Source organism: Oreochromis niloticus, linkage group LG3 (genome assembly GCF_001858045.2).
Source record: "Oreochromis niloticus isolate F11D_XX linkage group LG3, O_niloticus_UMD_NMBU, whole genome shotgun sequence".
Taxonomy (NCBI): domain Eukaryota; kingdom Metazoa; phylum Chordata; class Actinopteri; order Cichliformes; family Cichlidae; genus Oreochromis; species Oreochromis niloticus.
In genome coordinates, this window is record NC_031967.2 from 56,097,984 (window position 1) to 56,123,646 (window position 25,663).

The following is a 25,663-nucleotide window of genomic DNA, read 5'->3' on the forward strand; positions in this document are numbered from 1 at the left end:
CAGCATAAAACCACACCAGCTGAAACTCCTGTCAGCTAACAACAGGAAACCGAGGCTGCAATTCACACATTCAGTAACCAAATGTAAATAAAATATTCTAAAAACACTGCCTGGTCTGGTTAGTCTCAATATCTACTGAGAGATTTAGATGGTAGGGTCAGAATTTGATGTAAACAACATAAAGCATGGACCCATCCTGTTTTGTATCAATGATTCTGCTGCTGGTGCAGTGACAGCCTGCACAAGTGTCTTTGTGGGCAACAGTCTCCAAGAACGAGGCCCCACTGTGCTGAATGGCTAAAACTGTATATCAGGGAAGACTGGGAAAATTATACAACTGTTAAAGTGTTGCTTAAAGAGAAGCTGCCAAACAACACAACACATTTTCAAACACTAAAAAATTTAATTATTGAAAGTGCAGCTTTGTACTATTTTCTGTCAAATAACTTTTAAACTACAATTTGAATTGAATTATTTTTTGTTTTAATTTATATTTGTCACACATCTTACACATACAGAAAAAAGACAAGTTGGTGAAGAGGGTGGGGTTTACCTTGTCTCTATAACAAAAAGGAACAAAAGGTCACGTCAGTCAAGAGGACGATGAAGGAAGCGTCTGTACTATGTCTGCTCTGTGAGTAAAGCATGAATTTTTTGGTTTTTCTTTGTTTTAAATGTTGAAATTTTACTGTCTGCTCTGTTAATCAAAAGTTATGAAGGAAAAGGCATGAAAAAGAAGAATAAAAGCACAAAGTTATGGTAGTGTTCTTTATGCCACCAGTACAGTGAGTAGGTAAAAAAAAAAAGCAAAAAAAAAGCAAAAAGACTGATAGACAGTTTTGTGTGACATTTACAGAGGAAACTATACTGCAAAGATTTCTTTCTATATATTCATTATTATTGACTTCTAAATCTACCCATGAATTTACATGAAAGATGAAGCAGAGTTTTTGCACAACGTTCCTTAAATTGTTCTCACACCCCCTCTTTGACCTCTGCTTCGAGGATTCTGACATTTAGTCTGACTCAGAAGTGTTGATTCATTTAAACCAACATAATCATCCTGCTTTAATCATCCTACTCCATCCGTGACATCTCTCCTAGCAAGACCAGTATTTTCCCAGAGTTTCACAGTTATCTATAACATAATAATTATCTACAGTCATTTATTCTTTAGTCTTTATTCTACACTAACCTAATTGTAATTTCTCCTTAGTTCTGACATCGGTGTTTTACTGGACAACAAGCCAAGGTCAGTAAACATCTTTTAAATATAAAGTGCTAAAATGGTGATCAGAATCAGAAATATCTGGTGTGTAGATGTTTGTAGGCTGCTATAGCACGTAAAATCTTATTTTCTTTCTATAGGATGATTTCATTTAAACACTAATTTATATTAGTTTTGACAGTAATGGAAAGCTTATTTTTAACCTTCACAGCTCGTCTCACTGTGAGTCCCAGCCGCTCTCAGTTCTTTGACGGAGACTCTGTGTCTCTGAGCTGTGAGGAGGACGACAGCTCTGCTGGATGGACTCTGAGGAGAAACACAAGCACAGACACCAGAGCTGAGTGTGAGGAATGGGGGCAATTAACTGGCTCTTCTTGTACCACAAGCAGTATCGTCCTGTTGGACAGTGGAGTTTACTGGTGTGAGTCCAGAGAGGGTCCCATCAGTAACATGGTTAACCTGACAGTCACTGGTAAGCTGAGTGTGTGGAGTTAGTGTTGATGAAGCTGTGTGTAAATGGATGAAATGCTGTAGTTTGTCTCTGTGTTGAGGTGGATCAGTGATCCTGCAGAGTCCTGTCCTCCCTGTGATGGAGGGAGATGATGTCACTCTGCTCTGTAAAACAAAGACCACTCCCTCCAACCTCACAGCCATTTTCTTCAAAGATGGCATCTTCACCGGGAAAGACTCTGCAGGTCACATGACAATCCAGCATGTTTCCAGGTCTGATGAAGGCCTCTACAAGTGTGACATCAGCGGTCATGGAGAGTCTCCATCCAGCTGGATCACTGTCACAGGTGACACACTCACCTGTCTGTGTTTCTGCAGGTTTCAACATTCACAATGTGACGAGAACTTAATGACTGTGTTTGCTTTATTTTAGAGAAACGCACCACCACACCTCCACCTACATCCACACCTCCACCTACATCCACACCTCCATCTACATCCACACCTCCAGCTAAAACCACCTCTACATTGACCTTAACTGCCGCTTCCTCTCCTCTTCTCCCGGTGTTGCTGACTGCTGGAACACTCTGTGTCATAGCTCTAGTGGTGTTACTGATTGTTTTGGTGGAACGGTATGTTGACAGGAAGCTTCAAGGTGAGACTCCGACTTTCAGGCTTTTCAAAAATTCACGATTCAAAAATGTTTTATTGTCAGTTCTCTACTTGGACACACGGGATAACTGAAATACTGTTTCTCACTCACCTCAGTGTAAAAAAAACTTAAGAAAAGTTAAAGGAATATATAAAATTCAATCAGTGCACTTTAATGGCAAGAGTGTAAGATATAAATGTAATATATAAAATAAAGGAGCAAGATATAAATCATACAAATTAAATAGAATAAAATAACATAAATTGAATGAATATTTACAGCAAATATATAGACTTTATAACCTCTTTATGTGCTTTATACATAGAACAAACTGATTGATTAGTTAGTGGATTTGTTGATTTATTCAGCTTTCCGGCACATCGGCTAATCTGTGTACAAATAATACTTACAAATTCAGCAGGAAAATAATAATTACTTTCCCCGCCATAAATAATCTGAATGATTAATGTAACGGCAGTAGTATCTCTATGACCGTGTGCACTGATGTCCTCTCTGTGTGTTTCATTGTGCAGAGAGTGCTTTAGCTGCCGTCTACTCAGCATTGAGGACAGAAGACATCTGTTATGTAGAAATCAAGATTAAAGAGAAACCCAAATAAACAAAGACCAGGTACAGCTGCTCCTTTGTGTCTCATGGCTCAGAACAATTCCAGCTATTCCTGGCATTTCAGTTTAAACCAGTGGTGTCAAACATAAGCCTCAGAGGCCAGAATAAGCAAAGACTCTAATCTGACTCACTGGATGACTTTGAAAAATTTGAAGGAGAGCAGAAATTTTGGACAACTGTGTTGTCATAAGCATTTCAGATTTTCCTTCTCATAAAGACCTCCCATGTCGATTTACACTAATTAATTAAACTATTGATTTCTGTAATTTTTCTATTTAAATCACACTTCCTTTTATATAATACAGCTAAGGAATAAAATCAAATTTGAATCAACAGAAAACACGTGCTTGTATGAATGGATGAATGATGTATTTTGTATAAAGTGCTCTGAGTACTCAAGTGTATAAGAAACAGTCTAATTACCATTCACCAAGTGAGCTGTCTGCGGCTCTCTGGTCAAGTCAGACTTTGAGACTTGCTCATAAAAGCTGTGAAGTTTAAGTCAAAGAACAATGTTCAGTACAGGAAGTGATGTAGACTCAGAGTAAAGCTGGAAGGAAATGCAGAAGATTGTCATGAGGCCAACATTCACATCCTCTTACGCACTCCTTTGATTTTCACGCTCTTCTTTTGGATTTTCCCAGTTCTATTCTAACAGCAGGGCTCTGCATCGCATCACACTTATTATCAACATCACACTTATTTTGCTCTGCACATGTGCAGAAAAGAAAAAAACAATAGACTAGAAAAATCCAAGATGATCTAAAGGTAAAAGTGAGATAGGATGTGCAAGGTGTGAAAATGACGTTTTCTCACTGTAAAACCACAGCAGCAGCCTCCGCCTATTTTTTATTTTTTTTCCTGTGTGGGGAGATTTGTTCATACTTCTCAGACAGTTTATTTTGATGAGTTTATTTTTTATCTTCCAGTTAAAAAATGTCAAAAAAGAAAAATGTAAGTCACGTGATTCAAACACGGTGAGCTCATCGGTTTAAATTAATACTGACATCATTAGCAGGTCCGCCCCTTAGTAGGTTTAAAAATGATTCAAATACAACCTCAGACAAACAAATGCATGACACGTTACAATGTTCATGTTTCAATTGTTTTCTAGGATGGATGACACTCTTGTCTTTTTATAAAAACATATAGAAAGACACGTAGCAAACAAAGGAGACCTAGATACAGAATACTGACCTTTTGTCAGAGTAAAAACCCACAGCAACAGTCTCTATCTGTTATATGTTGTTCCTGTAAACTGCGTGAGACCTTCTATATCTTGTGGTTGAAATGTATCAAAGAGCAGGGGGTGCACCTGCAGATGCTGTTTGATCTAAAGTTTCACATATACTGTTTATAGTATTCATAATTCAATGTGTTACGGTGATTAATACTTAAAATGCAAAGGTTGTGCCTGAGAGACTTCAGACATTGAAACCTTTCGTTAAGATACGTCTTAGCTGCAACTGGTTTGACGTGTTCTCTGGCATTTCCTCACTTTCTGTATATGAACAAAACAGACGGGCCAGGTTTGTGCACAGGTGCTTATTGTTTCTCATGAGGTTTTGAACTGTGTGTGCTTGTGTGTTCAGATTGTGAAGCCAGAGCTCTGTACTGAAGAGGCCCACCAGTCCAGCCGATGACTTGGTCCAACCGACCCATAAGACCTCAGGCCATAGATGTGTAATACTCATATATTTACATGTTTTTCTCATTACCTTACACAGCCAGCAAGCTTGCCTTATTATGAGTATGTAATGCATTAATGCAGTAATGGAATGCACTGTATATGATCCCCTATTGATCTTTCTATCGATCTATTTAATTTCTAAGTGGGAGACCATGCTGTCTGCTCCACAGCAGTGATCTAGTTTTTCTGCAGAATCAATAAACTTTGGTCTCACTTTTGTTCTCGTGTGGTTCTGTGGGTTTCAGAAAGATGTCTGATGCTGTTGCTAACTGATACACACCACAGCTGCACACTATAAAGAGCAGGAGCATTATTCAGTGGCTGGAAACTTCAGAGAAAAAAAAGTCTGAACAAAGTGCGTACGTGTTTGTGATAGGAAATGAAGTCTGTTAGGCTATGGATGGCTGCACTGGGAGATGACGGTTAACTTAAGAAGCTGTACACCGCATCTTAGCTGGCGTGCAGTTTGCTGTCTGTGGTTCAAAGTCTGTTACACTCTCCAAGGTCCCAAAAAAGAAATCGGTTACGTCTGATGTTTCAAACAAATAGAGCTGAGTGTCTTTTTCAAATTATCAGCTAGTTACAAGTCTAATAGATACATAATGAGCAGATTCCAACTCATTTTTTAATGTCTTACCTTCACAGCAGCACATTAACAGCTCAGTGCTCCTGCAGCTGTCTTACACAGATGTTATTACAAGTTAGTGTAGTTTCTTCAAGTTCCTTCTTATTGTCAGCTCACATTAAAATAACAACTGCTCTCTTGCACTAGTCATGCATTTGTGAAATAATGAAGTAAACACCTGTTAAAGTGTTTCTGTCATAGCAGTGTGAGTGGGGGGCAGAGTTGACAACAGTGTGCAGAACGCACGTGCAGGGTTTTCTTTGTTGCAATACAAAAAGCAGTATTTGTAATATCACCATTTAGCATTTAGGTAACAGATGTGAAGTGATCGTTTTAAAGAAGCCTTTAATGAGCTGATTTAGCAGCAAAAGTGATTCTTGGATGTGGCAACAGCTCTGGCCGCTCAGACCACCATCTCAACAATAAACCAATGTCTAGTGCTGCCATCTACTGACACTAAAGTGCACCAACTAGCTGTCCAACTCTGTGTCTGCACCAGTGAAAGGTGTCTGACCTAACAATGTAAAGGTGCAGGAGCTGTTTTGTATCTGATATCAAAGAAACTCTACAGCAACCAATAGGAGAGCTTCAAAAAGTCTTCTGTAAATACTCAGATCCAACCTGTTTCTAACATCAGATGTTATATGGCACCTCCAGTGTGGAGCATAAAAAGCAGAAACACAGTGGTGATACCTACACTGCAAAATCTCCAGTGTTAAATTGACACTAGAATGTGTCTATATGTGTCCACTCTGAGTGTGAAATTAACACTTTTGACAGTGTTATATTTCTACCAGTAGTCAGTGTTAAAGATTAACAATGACTAACATTGAGCAGTGTTGTTTTTCTAACACTGAAATATTACTAGCATATTAGTTATTTTCCAGTGATAGAAAATCAGCACTGCTCAGTGTTAGTCATTGTTAATCTTTAGCACTGACTACTGTTAGAAATATAACACTGTCAAAAGTGTTAATTTAACACTCAAAAGAGTGGACACATATCTAGTGTCAATTTAACACTGCAGATTTTACAATGTACAGGAGTTCAAGAGCTGGTGTATATAGTGTAGGAGGGTTGAAATGGTAGTTAGACTGAAAGGCTGACACACCAAAAATAACGTCAGTCATATTCAAAATGTTTTATACTTGATGTTAAAAATTTAAAAAAAAATTATATCATATTTTGAGATGAAGAAATCTTTATTATTCTTATTTTTCATCATGATGAAGTTCTGTTACAAGGTCTTGACATGCCCAAATAAAGAAAATGTTCTTGTGTTAAGACACTGATCACCAAATTCAAGATGTGTTTGACTCACACTTTAGCTGTTTAAAGGTCTGAGACTAAGAACTTTGACTCTGCCGTTGTCTATATTTTCTGCAGCTCACACAGCCAACAATTGCACCAACAACAAGCAAAATAAAAACTGTCAAACTAGCTGGATGTATAACAACTCTAATTCTGAACCCTCCATCCTTTTTGTGAATGTCCGGGGGACCTGCAGGTGAGAAACAGGTGTGAGGTGTCAGCTGTCAGGTAGGTGATGAGTGAAGAACAGAACAGAATCCATTTCCTCTTCAAACTGCTGTCAGACATTATCTACTGCACTCTGATCACATCACTCAGACCAGCTGCTTTCTACAAAGTCTCATCAACAACATCTTTAGAAACAAACATCAACAACCAGGAAGCAGCTTCACCTCTGATCACACACACACTCAACTCTACTCACTCACCTGGAGGATCAACACTCAGGTTTACACTGCAAATGGGGTTACCCTTGAAAACAGCTCTCTTTTCACGGTTTGTTCCCGCCAACAGGACACGACACTCATATGTTCCATTATCAGCAGTCGTCACATCCTTCAGAACCAAAGACACGTCTCCATCCTCCATCTGTCTGTCCTGCAGATCCACCCGGTTCACAAAGGATGGATGCTGGTTGTCTGTAACAAACTGCTCATCCTGATACAAAAGGACATATTCTGGCTCCAGGTCACTCCTGCTCCACTGTACAGCAGTGATGTTGTTGTTGTCATAGACAGAAGCAAAACATGACAGATGGACATTGATTCCAGATTGAACTGTTGCGCTTAATGAGACTGAAAGAGAGCAAACACAGACCACATAAGTTAAAACAGGTCAAAGTGCAACTCCCACTCCAACTTCCACAGAGGCCGGTGTGGGGACGTCCCACCACATGTACTTCATAATGAATGCCATGTTGCTGTTAATGACCACCTTATCCTTAAGGGGATAAAACAAGTTAAGACCATAAGACCATGGAAGTTATCTCTGACCAAAATGCATATAAATCAGAGGCCACTCTTTCAGAAGCTCTTCTAAGGTTTCAAGCTTTCAATATGTTATATAACTTTCCAAAAAGGGAAGTCTCTGGAGTCTCCCTCTGTATATCTGTATGTCTGTAATGGAAGATAATTACACTGGCAGTAAACCTCAACACGATCATACACCCATGCATGGTGCAACACACCAGATTGCAAAAATCGAGTGATGCTTGACTGGCTGACATGAAAATCAGCACGAGAACCCACAGGTCATCTCCTGACCAAGTGAGTCAATGCCCATTTAAGCTCATGTTAAAATGTCTAGCTTTACAGCTGAAATAAACTGGCGTGCAGCTGACTACATTTTTTTTATTAGTTTCTATATATATATCTCAATAAAAACAAACTTGGATAATGGAGTAAGAGGCAAGGCCTATTTGATTTAAACTTGTACAGAAAAAAGGAAGTTAGAGGTTTCCTGTTAACCGGAGTCTCTGAACTGGATCTCATACATGGTTTGCCCTGTTGGAACCTTTTTGAGCATTTTTTATGGATTATCGATGGTATGACCTGCGGTCTGGTTCAGACCATCCAAGAAAGTGTGCTTTAGTTTTGTCCAGTGAAATTTGTGTCGTGTATTTTAATTCAATCTCTTACGTGATTTAATTAGATATGAGTGTCTCTGGATTGCAACCATACGATCTATAAATGCAGAGTGCTAACCAAGCTAAATGTAATTACCTGATAATTTAACACTCCACCCTGTAGTTCAAATATGATCACTTAGGACGAAACGTTAGTGTTTAGGCTGCCAAAAGTGTCTTTCTTATTATTTCAGAACATGTCATAGCCCATACATAGACCCCTTGAGCCAGATGGCTACAGCAGAGATCCTTTTTACAAGTCCAAATGCTACATTTATATCTATATATCTATGTCCTAGTAGGACTTGTTAAGCAAATGCTGCTGATGCAGACACTAAAATCAGATCCAAAATGATGCACTCAGGAATAGCGAACCGATATGCAACTCACATGTAGACACAGGCACGAGGAGGCAGGCAGACATCCAAATCCAGCAGTGCAACACAGATGTTACAGTGGGCATTTTCCACCTTCTGTAGATCTTCTGATCTCACACAGAATTAAGAAGAAACAAAGAAAAAATCAGAACCTGCTTCTAATTTCTTATCCTAAGCAAGTCAGATTAAGCAAAGCTGGAAAATCACCGACTCAGGGAACATGACGGTTTACTACATCTACACTCTTCCCATTGAGAAACTGGAGGTTGAGTAAGGGTGTGACTTGGTGTGAGGGGAAATCAAAGTAAACTGCTTCTGAGTGCCAAAAACTTAATGACTGAACAAGAAATATGTGCACTGAATAGCCCATTTTGGGGAATTTATCTATGTGTGCAGCATTGTTGCTGCAGCTCCCATAAAGGAAGAGCTACTCTGGGTAATTTTGTCTGCTATGATGTCAAGAAGTTCAACTAAATTCATGTTTTTGATGTTTTTTCTTCTTTATTTTAATTTACACCAAAGCCCAGTAACGCTATTTTGACTTTCCTGTTAGGCTCCAATCATCCAAGCCAAGAGACTGATCTGCAACTATCTGACAACCGCCCGTGGTGAGGGAAAAACCCGTTGTCCAGGTTGTGCTGTAGGTTAGGTTAGTGTGATAGCAGTGAAGCATGAAATTGGCAAACCACTACCAGCATCCTCTTTGCATCCTATTTGACCTGGTGCTGAAAACGAGCCAAATAAACCAAATAAAAAGCAAATCACTGTCTCAATAAGGACACTTCCTTTGATACACAATGTACTCTGCATACTTCCATGTACCCGTACATTTTAACAGAGTAGTGTTGCCTCAACGCTGGAAGTTGTGCAGTTTCTGGAACTGTCCGTTGCAACATTGAAATTTCACTGTCATGCAAAATATTGGATTTTCTGAACATTTGAAGCCACAATCTACAACATAACCTACAACATAACCTCACATGCTCCGAATTTGAATGCATGTCAACAATGGTACTGCCACACAGCTATAAATGCTGGCAATGGCATTGGCCACTTGCGTAATAGACTCTACATAGATTTGCAGAAAAATTACAAATTAAAGCAAGACTCAACCAGAGTCAGGAGTCTTTTCACACACAGTACTTGGAATTTAGGTCATTAAAGTGTTGGGTGCAGTCTGATTTAAAAAAACAAACAAACAAACTAACACACACAAAAAAACACCTCAGATGCATGTAGATGAATAGAGATAGAGGTACTACATTTTAAGAAGGCTTCACAGACATAAGGCTAAAGGTCATTTTACAGCAGGATATAAGCACTGGTTTTGATATAAACCAGGGGTAGGGAATTTCAGGCCTCAAGAGCCAGTTTCCTGCAGCTGTGTCCTTGATCCAACACAGCTGATTTAAATGGCTAAATGACCTCCTCAACATGTCCTGAAGTTCTCCAGAGGCCTGGTAATGAACTAATCATTTGATTCAGGTGTGTTGGCCCAGGGTGAGATCTAAAACCTGCAGGACACCGGCTCTCGACGGAGTTCCCCACCCCTGATGGAAAGGGAATGTTGGCATGGTTTATATACCAGGCAGCAGGCTGCAGTATTTGTAGAGAAGGCCAGGTAAAACAATCACAGATGGGGTTAAATGATGCAGACGTTCACATGATAAATTCAGTTTAAAGCTGTTATTTAGAACTACTGTGGCTGTATCCCAATTCAGGGTCTGCAGCCTTAAAGGCTGCATTTTAAGGCCGATTACGTCACAGCGACGCGACGAAGGCTGTCCCAATTCAAAGGCTGCTCGAAATGCGGCCCTCAAATGCGTCCTTCATTTCCCTGAATTTTAAGGATGTGGCGGTGTAGGCTTCATGGCCCAACATATCCCAGACTTCATAGCGCGGCAGTCGGTGTGGATAATTTTGCCGAAAAACAAAACGGCAGAAGAGGGGTGCCCGAAGAGTAAACTTTTAAAAGTAAGTACTGAATATTATGTCACTTATTTATGTGCAAATGTTTAATAACAAAGAACATTAAAACATTACTGTTGGCCACATGTCGGCAAAGTTCTGTGACATTAGCGATGTTTGTACTAACTTGGTTTTAAAGCCTTTACTTTAAAATATACGCCGTTCAATAGTCGACCTTAACCCTACAGAGAATATGATGATTTCATGGATATTTAAAGTAAGCACTGAGAGAAATTTAATAATGCCAACATATTAAAAGAACAATATTTGTCTCTTATATATAATACATTTATATATACAGTGTCAAAGGAACCTGTCTTTGAGTGAAGATTTAAGGTAACACGAAATATAAATAAATGCAGCTTGAATCTTTACTGAATCTCAGTATTTGAAACAGAGTTCATTCACTGCTGTAATAACTAATAATGATTGAAATAATACCTTTAATATTGGCCATATTATATATACATTACCACAGTGAGATGACTTTAGTCTCATGAACAACATTAGCTCATTGTTATTTACTAGCTAATCTTAAAATGACTGTTCAGTACAGAAATGAAGGCCAACAATCATAAATTTCACAGTCACGTGGTCTCAGCCTCAGATCAAATCAAAGCTCATGTACAAAAGATTTTCTCCTTCATTTCTGTCAAACAAAGCTGTATGAAACGTTTCCAGCTGTTAGTATCATGGTTGCTGGGCAACCTGGGCAGCGTGACAGAGGCTAGACCAGGGGTAGGCAACTCCAGGCCTCGAGGGCCGGTGTCCTGCAGGTTTTAAATCTTACCTTGGGTCAACACACCTGAATCAAATGATTAGTTCGTTACCAGGCCTCTGGAGAACTTCAGGACATGTTAAGGAGCTAATTTAGCCATTTAAATCAGCTGTGTTGGCTCAAGGACACATCTAAAACCTGCAGGGACACCGGCCCTCGAGGCCTGGAGTTGCCCACCCCTGGGCTAGACCGTCCCATTTCAGAAGCCTGACACTTCCAGCCTTAGCGGTAATTGAGTACGCGCCCTTGTGGACCGTTAAGGCTGCGTTCTTTAAGGCTACAGACCCTGAATTGGGATACAGCCTGAGTAAGCACTGAAAAGGTCCAGTGGACCAGCTGGTGTGGTTCTTCTAATCAATTAGTCTTGCAGGAAATAGGCCTGGAAGATTTTAGATATGGAAACATTTCTTTTGGATAAAAAAGATTATTTTGAATAAAAATGAAAGAACCCAGATTTAAACTGAGGATCTCTCCATAATGAGGATATCTATGACATCTGTCTTCATCTAATCTGAGTGAATTTGGCGATCTCCAGCATCTCATCCTTTTCACAGGGTTATTTAGGTTGACTGACTATCAACCTCCAGGCAAGAAGATGAAGAGTAGGAATCACCACGGTCAGGAAATGGAGGCTATAATTCACACAGGCTCACTAAAATGGGACACTAGAAGATTGGAAAAAATATTGCCTGGTTTTAATGAGTTTCCAGTTTTCTGCAAAATTTGGATAGGAGGTCATGGCTCCACCCTGATCTGCATCATCAGTTCAGGCTGTGGTGTAGTGGTGAGACACATTTCCCATTTTTGCGCACTCTGCCTGAGTCTTGTTGCTGAGCATATCCATATTTTTATGACAACACACCGTGTCACAAAGCTGAAATCATTCCAAACCAGTTTCCTCAATCCAACAGAGCACCTTTGGGATCGTCATGGAACGAGAGATTTAGTCACTTAGTTTGATATCAACAGAATTAAAGAGGTTAAAGAAACTATCAAAAGTAGAATTGTTGATAAGACCAGAGGAAGAACTAGATTAAAGCTACACATTTTCCTTCGTTCTTTTGTTGGCTTAAGAAACTTTTAAGACATTTGGAAAACGTAAACTAATTACTCATATGAAGCTTGTTCATCCATCCATCAGTCTCTGTTTAAAGTTGTGTGATGCTTTCATATTAGTATGGACTAAAGTCTCCAATTAATGTTTCCACCAGCTTGTTAAATCTATACTAGAATAAAGAAGGCAGTTTGTAAAGGAAAAGGGTTTCAGCTTAGTACTATCAAATGTACCCAATAAAGTGGCCAGTGACTGTAAGCACTGTACAGGCATCAGTCACTGCTTAATAAAGGCCAGTAGGTGGCAGCAGAGGTGGTTCTACTCAGCACATGCCTGCTTTCACTTGACCTTTGACCCTTAGTTACAGGAGGGAAATCCTGTAAAAAAATCATGTTTATTACTGCTGAGCGCACAAACAAAGAGAAAATTGTTATTGTTAATTTATCAAAGTGTGTCCAGACCAAAGAAAATCACAAAGCAGGACACCAGAGGCCAGGATGGGAAATTTCACAATAATTTGTCTCAAATGTAATTAAAGGTGGTTCACCAGTCAATCACAGGCCCGTCACAGAGACACAAGCAGTCATTTAGGCCCTTCAATCAATTTAAAAAGCTTGTGTTTTAGTTCAGTAGATAACTACAAGAAAAATAACACTGCAAACAAGAACCAAAATTACTGCAAAAGAAAATTTTGACTTTTAAGCATATATTCATAGGTTTGATAGCTTTTCCTACATATAAAGACCTCCTCCCATGGCTATTTATACGACACAAATTTATATTTTTGTCATCGTGCTGGGTCTTTGTGTGTACTTTCTGGTTTGAATTAATAGTTTTCGATTTGTTCTTATTCATGGTTTTGGTTCTTTTTATGGTTTTGTATTTATGTTATAGATTTTAATCTTTAGTTTCTGTCTCTGTGTCTTCCTGTGTTTCACATTTTTCATGTCTACATGTTCCATGTGGCGACTCTGTCTCCTCAGTCCTTCCTCCGTGTCTCTTTATGTTAACCTCTCCCTGCTGTGTTCCCCATGTGTTTCCTCCATGCATTTAAGCCCTGTGTCTGTTGTAGTGTTGTCTTATGTGCTGTGGTTTTCCTGTGTTTTATTGTACACATAATGCTGCAAATTAAAGAATGTATTCTAGTCCAGGATGGGAAGGTCACAAGCTTCATCTGGCGCGACTGTCCAGGTGATCTATTGAAGAAAAGGGACAGAATAAGAGAGATTGGCTACACGCTGACATATACAAGTTTTCTACACATCCTCATAAGACACAGAATGAGATAAGATAAGCTAGAAGTAGAATTTGAGTTATAACACAGTTTGCTGACAACTGCAAGAGAGCCTGCACAATAACAAGAAACTAAAAGAGGAATGACACTCACACAGTTTGAGAAACATGCTCGGGTAGATAGGGAGCGGTTAGGCCTTGAGACAGATAGCACCTGGAAGAACATCAAGTAACATACGTGGTAGAATGTGATTATGAGTTCTGATAAATGATCTGATAATTTACCAGTAAATGCATGTTGAATAAACTGCTTTGACGCGAGAAGGGGCGATAACCATGACTATATAAACTGTGCACTGACTGTACTTTGTTGAAGAAAATAAAAGCTGCAAAACAGACATTCTGACTCTGTCTGATTGCTCTCTCAGATTCTGAATACACGCAACACTAGTTACTCATTTTTGGGTTTTTGGCTTTAAAAATTTGCTACAGTGCAATAAAAAGTTTACCCTCTTTGTGTGCGTAAGTCCTGCTTTTGGGTGCTCTTCCTGCCTGCCAGATCCTTTAATACAACCCAGGAATGTAATTATTATTTATCTTCTTATTATGTGGTTTACCGGTTGAAAAGCCTTTGGTTTTTTTTTTTTTTTGGTTGGGGGGAGAGTTCCTCTGTCTAAATCAGTGGTTCTCAAACTTTCCACAGTGAGTCTGAGAGTGAAATATGATTCATACAGTCTCTGAGTTTGCAGTTGCTGTGTATGTTTAAAGTCACCACACCACTAATCAATGTTTTATTTGACCACAGAAAATTTGGACTTTTAAGTATATTTTCACAAGTTTTACAGCTTTCCCTACAGATAAAGACCTCCTCCCACGGCCATTTATACGACACCAAAGTAATTTAGTAAAAACTGTTAAATGAGAGAGAAATTCCTATTTTTCATTATCTAGAAATGTATGTTTTTGTCATCATGCTGGGTCTTTGTGTGTAATTTCTGGTTTGAGTTAATAGTCTTTGATTTGTTGTTATTCATGGTTTTGGTTCTTTTTATGGTTTTGTATTTATGTTATAGATTTTAGTCTTTAGTTTCTGTCTGTGTCTTCCTGTGTTTCACATTTTTCATGTTCCATGTGGCGACTCTGTCTCCTCAGTCCTTCCTCCGTGTCTCTTTATGTTAACCTCTCCCTGCTGTGCTCCCCATGTGTTTCCTCCTTGTATTTAAGCCCTGTGTCTGTTGTAGTGTTGTCTTATGTGCTGTGGTTTTCCTCTGTGTTCCTCACCATCCTCACTCCTAGTTTCCCCTTCTTAGTTTCTAGTTTCCCATTTTTGGTTTTTTGGCTTTAAAAATTTGCTACAGCACAATAAATCTGCCTCTTTTAGTTTACCTTCTTTGTCTACGTAAGTCCTGCTTTTTGGTCCTCTTCCTGCCAGCAGCAGCAGCCAGATCCTTTAATACAACCCAGGAATGTTAGTGAATATTTCTCCTCTTATTCTGCAGTTTCCCGGTTCAAAAGCCTTTGTTTTGGGGGTTTTCCCCGTCTTTACTCTTAAAGCTTTAAAGCTCGAAATCAGTGGTTCTCAAACTCTCCACAGTGAGTCCCACATCATAAACTATATGGCTTTTGAACTACCACTCTTATGACCGACATTAAAGTACAGCAGTATAAGCCTGTTTAACACCACATACAGGAGACATGAGACAATATTTATTTCTTTTATTAATGAAAGCACAAGCTCATCCATCACCTGTTCAAAAATACAAGAGCTATTTTTATAATAGCTATCAACAAAGGCAAGAAAATGCTTGGATTAAACTAGAGTTGTTCTCAAACCATCTCCATACTACAGTGTAGATGATGACTTTAGACCAAGATTATTTAGAAGGTTTTTTTTTTTTTGCTTTGTCTTTTTCAGTAATTTTGAGGCAGGGCTGTGTGGTGTAGCAGCACCAGGAATAATATTATGGTACTGACCTATGACCCCTCCAGATGTCTTATTCGTGTTTTTGTTTTTTTGTTTTTTTGTTTTTTTGTTTTTTATGTTTGATATGAACCGGGCCACACAACTCTGGATTGCAAAGTTTGGGTGGAAGTAAAATATGGTTCATGCAGTCTCTGAGTTTACAGTCTCTTTACTATCTACTAAACTTGGAGACAGTAGGGCACAGAAAACACTACATAAGTAACTTAATGAACAATTTCTTCTTCTACTTGTTCTCTTGTTCTCCATCTCACACATTATTTACTCATGACTCGTGACACCAGATGTATAATGTTTTCTTTAGAAAAATGATACAATTTGAAAGTCATCTATACACAGACTTTAAAAAAATAATTTGGGACAAAGAGGCTCAAAGTGAGACAAGAACAAAGCAACCACACACCCTGCATCACCAGGAGCAGCAGCCAGAGTCGTGATACAAGGTAGTTTCATATCAACAGAATTAAAGAGGTTAAAGAAACTATCAAAAGTAGAATTGTTGATAAGATCAGGGGAAGAACTATGTAAAAGCTACAGATTTTTCTTCTTTCCTTTGTGGGTTGAAGAAACATTTAAGCCATTTAGAAAATGTGAGTAAAGTAAACATTCTAAACAGTGAGAAAATGATTTACCCTTTCAAAGCCACGTGTGTTATACTTGATACATGAGTTTCTGTGACTTTATGAGACTTCTTCAGTGTGATTTTATTTTCTTCTGAAAACCTTTGTGAATGGTCATTAAACACTCCATATTACAAAAACTGTGAATTTTCTGACAAATATCTCATGGTTCAGGCTTTTGTATGTTAAAGGGTTATCATACAACAGCTCTCTGTTCTATAGAAAATGGCTGCATTACTCTTGTTTTTCTCTTCTGGCTGATGCAGCAGCTGCTTCAGAAACATCTGTTTAGTCTGGTATTGTCTTGTGTAGTCTGGAAGATGAGTGGATGATGGGGTGGGTGCAGTTTTCTCTGTGGTGGGGTCAGGTGGACTGTCCCGGGCTCTGTGGGGCCGGGCGGCGCTGCTGCACTGGGCCCCGGTCTGGATGGGCCTGGGCCCCCCCTTTCCCTGGCGGGTTGCAGAGTATGGGGGTGCCTACTGGGGTCAGCGGGGGAGCTGACCCCAGGGAGGGGTCACTTTCCCCTCCCTTCCTTCCCTCCCCATCTCCAGCTGCCTCCCTCTTCCCGCTCCACCACAATCACCCACACATGCAGGGCCTTGGGGTAGGGGTGTGTCACCAGGGTGCAGAGGAGACATCCCCCCCCCTCTGTCCCCTTCTGGCTGCCTCTGCCTCAATTTTATCCCACAACTTAGACATTCACATTACTCACACTCTCATTACACATACATATAGGATCTTGGGGGTGGGCACGCTACACGGATTCCAATCACCATCAGGGTGTACACCTCACCCCTGGCGTCGTTGCCCACCTCTCAATTTTAAATACACGTAGACATTGAGGGCTAGCAGGAGGGGCTATACGCTTACCTGCTGCTCTGGCAGGTAGCTCCATGCCCTCCTGGGTTTTAAATGCACCTTAGAACACACATACATCAACACTACATATGAGCGGGTGGAGGGAGGTTTGGAGTCTTCCTACACCCCCGTTCTCTGCGGCCTGCTGGAGCGGGGGGGCTAGGAGGAGGAGTTGGCCGTCCGACTGGGGTCTGGAATGTGGGGCCTCCCTGCTGCTGCGGAGTCGGGGCGGTCTGCTTCTCCCCACCGCAGGGAAAAGGGTAACACCACCTGGGTCTGGGTGCAGTTTCCCCCTCCAGGGGCAAGGGTACCTAGACCCGGGGCTTAGAGTACGCTTGGGGAGTGTGATTGTGTGTACAGTGTCTCTCTATGTCTGTCTCCATGTTGGGTGAGTGTTGAGAGCATGAGGGTGGGAATGGATGTTTGTATCTGTGTGTGCCTGTTTGTCTGTGTCTATATGTCAGGTTGGGTATCAGACGCCACCTCTCTGGGGACATCTCAGGCCCTCCAAGGTTTGGAGGCCCATCTCCCCCCACCACTTCCCCTGCCGGTGGCGGACGCCCTCAGACATCGGTGCGTTGGTGGTTCTTTGTGTCCGGGGGTGGGCGCCCGGGTACCCACCGGCTCACTCCTTGGCGGCTGCTTATCGGGGCATGGAGCCTGGGGCTCGCTCGGGCCACTTCGGGGATGGGGTGCCCTCGGCCTCTCGGCCCGGGGCTCGGTCACTCAGGCACAGCTGGCTGCCGGCGGAGCTCACGGGCACGTCACTGCAACCCCCCTGGCTTCTGCTCCACGGCTGCTGAGTGACCCCTCATCTGGGACTCTCCTCAGCTCTTTCTGGGATAGTGGCGCGGCTGCCCCTCTGTTGGTCTTCCTTGGTCTCTTGTGTTCTGGGGGTCTCTGGATGTCTGGAGTTGTGATCTCCTCCATACCTGCTTCATGCCCTGGAGGTCGGGGCAGTGGCCCCCCCACACCCTCTAGCAGATCATTACATGAAGGAACCTTTTAAAAAAAAAAAACCAAGCGCGTCCATGCTCACAGGTGTACACACAGGTGATCACACACACAAACTACACCCTTTTTGGCTCCTATCTCAAAGCACACTGTGCGCTGTCGATCTCACGTGTTGCACCATAATGTTTAATATTTAGTATTTACTGTCATATTCCCATATATCATTGTGATCTTGTTTATTACTCTCGTCTTCTTCTGCTTGCTTTCTTCTTTCTTTCTCAACAGGTGATCCAGGTGATTGATATATGTATTTTTTTGTCTGCTTATTCTGTTGGTTTTTGTTTTTTGCCCTTTTTCCCCGTCCCTCTTCTCAGGTTTTTTTTTTCTTTCCCTCTTTCTTTCTCCCCTTTCTTTCCACCAGTCAAGTCTGTCCCGTATTCAGCAAGTGAAAATAAAATAAACAATAAAAGGTGAATCAGATGGACCATTACGGCAAGGCTGGGATGGTCCATTTGGTAAAGTAAATCCGTTGGGCATCTTTCTTCACCTTCAGACAATAATTCTGATGGCAAAAGAACCAAACGGGACAGGTTAAAAAAAAAAAGAAAAAAAAAAAGAAACATCTGTTTAGCAGGAAATGGTATCCCTCCCCTCACTCCCAACCACTCATGGCAGATGGTAAAGGCCAAAACCTGGCGGTTCTGGATCTTATGAGGGAGTTTTTACTTTTTACTGATGCTTGCTCATACTGTAGGGAATGATGTGATTGCTGGGGTTTTCTCTGCTTTCTTTGTTTTTTTGTACAGTCTTTATATTGCTATTTAAAGTATGTTGAGACAGCTGTTGTTGTCATTTGACACTATATAAATTAAACTAAACTGAGTTGCTCAAATGTCACTTGGGAATATATGAGGTGGAGCTGTCCTGAGTTGAGGCAGCTAGCCTAATCCTGACCCTGAGTCAAGTCCAAAAGGTGCGGCCAGAAAATGTAAAGATTTGGGCCACATCTTGGCAAAATATTCATTACCATCTGCAAATTCTAATGAATCTCTTGCTCTTGATATCCAGAATAATTTGTGACTGGATCTCACAGTCATCCTCCAGAGGAAACAGACTTACAAAAACTGTTCATCCAAATCTAAAATTTAGATTATTTTAATGTCACATAAGCTCTAATGTTCTCTAACCTAAATGAGTCTGCTTTTCATCCATCCATAGTCCATTTGTTTTATATCTTCTCTTTGAAGAAGATAGAAATTTAGGAGTAACATGGCCTTACAAACCCAACAGTGAGATCTTAAGAGATCCACAGCCTACAGCTCTTCAATGGGGTGTCACAGGGTCCCCGGGGAAAAAAAATTGTAAATGTAAAATAATAAAATAAATATTCTTCTGTAGCAATAACAAAGTATAACATAAATTATTCTGTAGCAATTACACAAGAATATCCAGTAATGTCCCTGCCTACAATTAAACACATTCACTTACCGAAAATCGGGGGCATCTGCTGTGGCAAATGGGTGCAAGCCTTTGACCACAAACTTAGTCACTGCTCGGTGACATTCGTCTATCCTGGCCTGAAAGGAGAAGCTTACGGTAGACTGCAGAGAGAACTGCCAGCATCTGAGCCAGCCAGACTCTGTCTGTCTCATCATGGTCACCTAAACGCACAGTAATGTCAGGTTGTGTAATAAAGCAGATCGCGCTAACATAATATGCACCGTTAGTTGATTATTTACCTGCCGCATTAACGGGAGAGGACGTGCAAACGTTACCGCTGCTGCTGGGTTGAGATTCACGAGTCTGGAGCGGAAATAAAAACATGACATTCATTTAAGTTCATCGCGTGTTTTGTGAGCAAATGCTTTTGCATATTCGTAGTGTTTCCTCCCTTAAATGAAATATCTACTTTGCAAGTATTGCAAGTTGCCCTGTTGTCATCCGTTCTCGTAAAGTATAATCAAACTTTTGAGTGTTTGAGCCGCCATGTTTCCTGCCAGCTACATAATGCTCCGCAACGTGGTGACGTCATTCGGGGCGACTGGAATCAATAAGGGAATCGTTTGCAAAAATGGCAAACGATTCCAAGGAATTGAAACAGTGGGAACCGGTTCTCAACAAGAACCGGTTTTCAATACCCATCCCTAGTCACAGGTGTCACATGCAAATTGTGACACTGGATCATGTAAAACAAGCTTTGTGCCACTTGGGCAACACAATATCTAAACTGTATAACTCCATTAAAAAGCTTCCGTTTCAGTTTCAGTTTTTTATTTGTCATATGCAAGTTAGCACAGGGTCAACATTGCAATGAAATGTCTTTGACGAGCAGAAGACAGTCACTCAGCAGAATGGTACAGTAGAAGAAAGAAAAATAAAATAATAAAAAATAAATAGAAAAATAGTAAAGAGCAAAATATTAATAAGATGTAGTAAAGAAACAGCAACAGAGATTTCCAGTTAACTGACTAAATATAAATAAAATCTTAAATAGGAATGTGACGGGGGGCAGATGGGATATTGCACGGTGGCAGGAATGAGCAGCAGTGCAGGCTGAACAGTACAAAAGTATTGTTTTGTTTGTTTGTTTTTTGTTTGTTTGTTTTGTGGCAGTTGTTACAGTATTGCACTTTTTAAAAAGCTGTGTGCTTTACGGAGGCATCACTGAAGATAAATGTCCTGAATGGCAGGAAGCCTCGTGCCAGTGATGTGCTCTGCTGCCTTCACCACCCTCTGTAGTGATTTACGGCTGCTGGCAGAGCAGCTTCCGTACCAAACTGTGATGCAGCTCGTCAGCAAGCTCTCAATCGCACACATGTAGAAATTTGATGTGATGTTGGCGTTCATGCCAAACCTCCTCAGCCTCCTCAGGAAATAAAGCCGCTGGCGAGCTTTCCTGATAGCAGTGTCTGTGTGAAGGGTCCAGGAGAAGTCATCAGTGATGTTGATTCCAAGGAATTTGAAGCTGCTGACCCTTTCGACCTTAACACCGTTGATGTGGATGGGCTGGAGTTCCCTGACTGGTCGTTTCCAGTAGTCCACTATCATTTCTCTAGTTTTGCTGATGTTGAGAGTCAGGTTATTTTCCAGACACCACTCGTACAGTGCCATCACCTCCTCTCTATGGGCTGTCTCATCATTGCCTGTGATGAGGCCTATGATGGTTGTGTCATCCGCAAACTTGATGATGATGTTGGACTCATGTTTAGCAACACAGTCGTGTGTGAACAGGGAATATAGGAGGGGACGAAGCACACAACCCTGTGGCGTACCTGTGTTTAGGATGAGTGATGAGGAGGTGTGCTTACCAACTCTCACCACCTGGGGCCTGTTTGTGAGGAAGTTTAGAATCCATCTGCAGATCGGTGTTCCCAGCCCAAGGTCGACGAGCTTCGAGGCAAGTTTTGAGGGGATGATGGCGTTGCATATGTATTCCCTTTTTCCAGGTGAGTGAGGGTGGTGTGTGTTGCCAGGGCGATGGCATCCTCTGTGGCTCTGTTTGTCCGATAGGCAAACTGAAGAGGGTCCAGTGTGTCAGGGAGGGAGGAGCAGATGTGAAGTTTGACCAGCCTCTCGAGGCACTTCATGATGACGGATGTCGGTGCAACAGGACGGTAGTCATTCAGACAGGAGACCACTGATTTTTTGGGAACAGGAATGATGGTGGATGCTTTGAGGGACGTGGGGACCATTGACTGCCCTAGGGAGAGGTTGAAGATGTTGGTGAACACCTCTGCCAGCTCGTCTGCACACACTCTGAGAAGCCGGCCTGGGATGCCGTCCGGTCCTGGTGATTTGTGAGGATTGACCTTTTTAAAAGACCATCTCAAAGCTTCTGTTTTCAGAGTTAAAGTTACAGCCTCACTGTCCTCCTGAGGGTAGAGGATCTGCTCTCTGTTGTCTGCATCAAAACGATCATAGAAGTTGTTGAGCTCGTCTGCGAGAGACGCTGTGGGCTGGACGCTGACAGTGTTGTCCTTCTTGTAGTCAGTGATGCAGCGCAGTCCATTCCACAGTCGCCTGGTGTCAAAGCTGTGGTAGCTGGACTCCATTTTGTCCCTGTAGTCCTTTCTGGCCTTTTTTATGGACTTTCGGAGGTCATACCTGGCTGCTTTATATGCATCAGCATCCCCGGAGTTGAAGGCAGAGGTCCGCACTTTTAGCTTGGCCCGAACGTCTTTATTTACCCAGTGTTTCTGATTTGGATATATGCGGACAGTGGTTTTAGTGATGGTATCATCCATGCACTTTCCAATATATCCAATGACAGAGTCTGTGAGTTCATTGATGTTGCCATTAGCTGCATCCACAAATATCTGCCAGTCAGTTGTGTCAAAGCAGTTCTATAAGACCTCCTCAGCCTCACTGTCCCATTTGTAGATGACCCTGGAAGCTGGTTTGTCCTTTGTCCTTCACAAAGACTTTTCATTTTCTCTGTGTGCAGAGAGGAAAGACAGAATAATATTTTACACAACATCAGCCTGAGCTCTATTATTGAAGAAATTTCTCTCAGTTTCTTTTCTGACAGTAAAATCCCCAAGTACAGACATATCTGGATCCAATTGGCACTACTTCAGAAACATCTGTTTAACATGAGATGTCTCTGTCTCCCACAGCTTGTCTCCCTCCCCTCACTCCCATCCGGTCATGGCAGATGGAGGCCTAAGCCTGGTGGTTCTGGATGTGTTTTTATTATGAGGTAGTTTTTACTTCTCACTGTGGTCAGAGTTCTTGCTCACACTGTAGGGAATCATCTGATTGCTGGAGTTTTCTCTGCTTTCTTTGTTTATGTGTATGCTTATGTGCACATGTGTACGTGACTTTATGTAACCCAGCTGGAGAAACTGGTTAATATGGGATAACCTTTATAAGGCATTAGTTTAGTTATAAAATCATTCTTTTATTTGTTTTTGTTTTTCTACTGTCACAAGAAGTGATGATGTGAAGACAAATGTTTTATTTACACACTTCCTGCTGTGCCTAGCAGGAGCTTGTTGTGTGTTAACATGGTGAGTTGTTACCAGCCATTTGAAAAAATGTGTGTGTGTGTATTGCAACTATGTTGGTTAGACAAAAGTTCAAACACGAGTTACAATTTATTCTGTTAACTGAAGAGTACCACACTTTGTCAGGATGTAAGTAATTGTAACTTGAAGTTATTTAATTTGAATGCTGAAAGAAGTGATAGATCAGAGACTATAAACATGTTTTTAAATACAGGTCAGGTCTTTTAGTGAGCTATGAGCTCCATGAGGAAGGGCCAGTGTTTCAAGTGTCTCCAGATGCCTGTTTTGGCTGCTGACAGCCTGCACTGCACTTGTATATTTTGGAGCTTTATATTTGCTGTGCTTGCAATTTCGCTCACTAAAGAAAAAAAAAGTTTTCATAATGGATGCGTCCACCCCACACATTTCCCTTGCTAGGTCTGCTGACTGCAGGTGAGAGGACCTGGGCAGCAAGTCAGGGAGAACCCAAAAATGTTATCCTCCCTAAAAATTAAATACTTATCCAGCTCTTAGTTGTTATTTATTGCAGGCCACATCCCGTGCAGGCTCCTCATCCACTGCTTGCAGAGGTGTCTAATGGCCTGTGGGCCTCATCTGAATATGATGTGGGTCTGATTAAAGATTGCATGGGAACAAACTTGTCTTGTCAAATACATGACAGCATCTCACACAGTTTTATTTTAAAAGCTAAATAACATGATTGGGTCTGTGACTAAAGTGAGTGCAACAGTAAAAACCTGTTAAGAAACTCACATTCCAGGGATAAAACGTTGCAATGAGGTGTTTAGTGAGCATCTGACAGTAAACATTAGTATTGTGTGAACTGTGCAGCTGCTAACAGAAAATTCCTGTGTATTTAGCAGGTGGGACTGTGCATCATACCACAAAGGTTAAGAAAGATCCCTGCATTAGACGCTGAGGAGGACAACAAAGGAGCATGACGTGCTCTGCTCTTTCATCCTGCAGCTGCGTTGGAACGAGAGAGTGAGGGGTGAAAAAGCGCCCTCCTCCAACAAGAACGTACAAAGCTCCAGCTTAGTGATGTGCAGAGTGAGACTCTGTGTCACCCACGAGGGATCAGTGATGGAACACAGATGGCACCTGATAAACAGTCAGGGAGTGTTGTCTGAGAATTCCAGTGTGTTTTTGAGTTAAGGTGGTCATTGGTGGGAATTTCTAATTGTGAACATTCACATGATTCTCCAAACATCACAAACACAGGAACAGTGTGTACTGCTGAGTTTCAAACTTTTCTCTAGCCCTGATCTGATTTAAAGTGACCAGTGTAAATATAATATACAAATTTCATTTGACTAACAATAACTTGTGCACACTCTGCATGGCAGCAATACTGCTTCATAGGGTGATGCCAGTTCCTGACACATAAGAAAGCTTTGCATTAGATCCTAACTGAAAATTAAACACTTCTTTTTCTGTTGCACACTCAGTCACAAACTGACTCAGCAACAGCCAGAGCTGCAGAGTGCACCCACATAGCATTAAATGTTACAGGGTGATGAGCTAAATTCAACCTGAAAGAAACAGACAAACAAAAACACATCAGGACTTTATTCTGTGGACGACTGACATGAAGCCTGATTACATACCTGATTTTTATAGCAGGGTGAAGATGTGTCACAATGAAATCAATGTTTGATGTTCAAAAATGCACAAAGATCTTCTTCTTCTTCAGAAAGAAAGAAACCAGAACAGAAACAACAGTGATGAAGATGATTTTCACATTTCTGCTTTTATTCTTTTATTGTGATTATGAGTTTTACATGCAAGCATTTTTTTTTACTAAACAACAAGCAATGAAAGAGACACGTCACAGGATCAGACTACAGCAGTTGTTCATAAGCCCTCATTAGATTCATATTTTCCTTAAATTAATAATGTCGATCAGGTTGCACTTCAGTCTTTTGTGGCTCATGAGTCTATTCATACCTGTGTACAATACAATACTTGTAGATGACAGTAGATGGCAGAGCTCCTGGCACTGCCAAAACACACATGGTACATATATAATTAACGGAGTTTCATCCCAACACCTATTCCAAAAGTTCAGTGATTAAAGTTTATCCTGTTAAGCCCAACGAGGCTGCCTGAGCTTCCTCTTTGAAAATGACAAACCCAAAATAAATGAAGAAAAGTCCATGTAAACAATCTCGGTATCAAAACAAAGCTTACACTGGTGAGATACATTTTACATTACATTATTAAAATGTATAAAAGTTCTTATTGTTGATTCTAATCTTCTGATCTCTGAAATTCACATTTCTGCTGCTGAACACAAACCAAGAGTGATGGTTGAGTCAGTCCAGTTAATTAATTTCACTTTAATCTGTTAACAAACTGAAGCGATTTCCACGTCGTCTCCATCAGGCTGTTTGACAGCAAAGCTTCAAGTGTATCAAGTTCAAGTTTCAGACTCGAATCAGCAGCTGTCACATTAAAAAAAAACTTTTTCTAACTTTTGTTCAAGTTAGAGCTTCTGAACAACTGCAGGTCACTGCTAAATAATATCTGCACAGGCACAGGTTCTAAAAATAAGCTGAATATGTGAACACTGCAAAGACATCCAGTGTAAAGAGCAGAATATTGTTATAATGCTGAGAGATTAGTTA

The 25,663-nt window shown here is 41.0% G+C and overlaps 1 long non-coding RNA gene across 3 annotated transcripts; it reads left to right on the forward strand.

The window, feature by feature from the left end:
- The first annotated feature begins 557 nt into the window (after positions 1–557).
- LOC106096825 (Fc receptor-like protein 5) lies at positions 558–4,865 on the forward strand. 3 transcript variants are annotated; one of them, XR_002061198.2, is made up of 7 exons: positions 558–634; positions 1,217–1,252; positions 1,440–1,700; positions 1,780–2,025; positions 2,112–2,333; positions 2,864–2,960; positions 4,550–4,865. It is a non-coding gene; the product is annotated as an Fc receptor-like protein 5 (long non-coding RNA). The 3 variants fall into 3 exon arrangements; XR_003216629.1 differs by having other exon boundaries at positions 1,894–2,025; XR_003216626.1 differs by lacking the exon at positions 2,864–2,960.
- Positions 4,866–25,663: the final 20,798 nt, after the last annotated feature.